This window comes from Suricata suricatta, chromosome 12, assembly GCF_006229205.1.
Source record: "Suricata suricatta isolate VVHF042 chromosome 12, meerkat_22Aug2017_6uvM2_HiC, whole genome shotgun sequence".
Lineage (NCBI taxonomy): Eukaryota > Metazoa > Chordata > Mammalia > Carnivora > Herpestidae > Suricata > Suricata suricatta.
In genome coordinates, this window is record NC_043711.1 from 9,808,844 (window position 1) to 9,810,475 (window position 1,632).

Here is a 1,632-nt window from a genome sequence, read left to right on the forward strand (position 1 = left end):
ACGAAGCATATTCCCACCTCTACAAAGAAGAATTTAGACAAAGCACTGCAGATGTTTGTCAAAAGGCTCTTCTAATGAGCCTCACAAACCCAAGACATAGATAATAAAGGGGGTTAAAGAACACAAGAGTTACTATTAACTCTGGCCCAGGAAAAAGAGCCTAACTTAGAGATAAGAAACAAACAAGACCCAGACATAAGTTACTGCCATATTTTTGTTAATCAGTGCTAAAAATACCTTCCCTTACACTGATATCCATTATGAGGATGGGTAAGAGTAGTTACCACTTAAACTCATACACAAAGGCCAACACATCTAGGGCCCCTATGGTGCTTACACATCCAACATCAAATAACAAGGTTTACACAAGCAACTTACTAGCCAACCGAAATGCCTTCTTCCTTTTGTGAGCCAGACAGAATGACTACTAGCCTATTCAGTCTATCCCTGAATCTTAGCATTATTGATATAAACAAATGTGTTTGCTTTCTGCTTCTCTCTGAGAACACCCTGCTATCTTCTTAGTTGTACGATTCACTACTGCCTTAAACAAATGTGTATGTTATCTGCTTTTCACAGAAAATACCTGTTATCCTATTATTTGTAAAAATTAACTGCCTCACTAAAATTAGAGTAGTTCTACAAAACTGCCTCTTTAAAACCTGTTTCTGTACACTTTTCAAAACATCTTATCACTGAGAATTATTTGTAGTAAAAATTCCATTTTTGATGTCATGTTAATATTTGATGTATAAATAAAGACACAAAAACCAACGGAGCAGAGATGCCTGCCTGGTGATCAGAAAGAAGCCCAGGCTCTCTCACTCCCTTTCACCAACACCATCCATCCTTCAGGGAGCCTGGACCTGCTAGAGCCAGATTCTGGCACTCCTCAGTACCCCAGCTCCTTCCGCAGGACCCCACCCATCTTGTCCCATCAAGTCTCAAAAGAATTAACACTGGCACAGCAGGGCACTGCCAGCATTCATTCTTCTTCGTTTGTGTGGCTGCCGCTGAATATGCGATCAGATGTTCTGACTGTGGGTCTCCAGGATGTGACCCTGGAGGGGTCCCTGAGGTCCCTGAGGACCCTGGCCTCCAGTCCTGCTCTGCCATGAGGCTTAGACAGATTTCAGTTCACAGTTCATTGGACCGAGCAGAGCCAGCTACTCCAGAGAGCCTGCTAACTGCTCTGCCCATCTCTGCTCTGGATTGGGCCTGAGGGCACCTAAATTCAGACACACTGTTGTGCCATGATGGGAGCTAGAAGGAGGTCTGCATCCCCTTCTGCAGGCCCCGGGGGGCAGATGGAGGCACTGACTCAGGCTCCAGACCCTCCCTTGTGAGACTGCACCATCTTGAAGCTGGGGGTGGGCTCCAGTCAGAAGGACAGTGGCAATGAAGGCCACTCTCAATGCTGACGGTGGAGAGAGTCATGGCTGGGTGACAGTCACCACTCATACCTGTGGATAAGCCAGGTGGTCGCGCCCTGCCCATTGGCAGCTTCCATCTCCCATTACTTGCAGTGACTCAAATACACCTCACAGTGCCCATCCCCCACACCCCAGCTCTGCCATCAGACATTTACAAGATGCTCCAAGATGTCTCTGGAAGAGTCTTACTATCACCAAC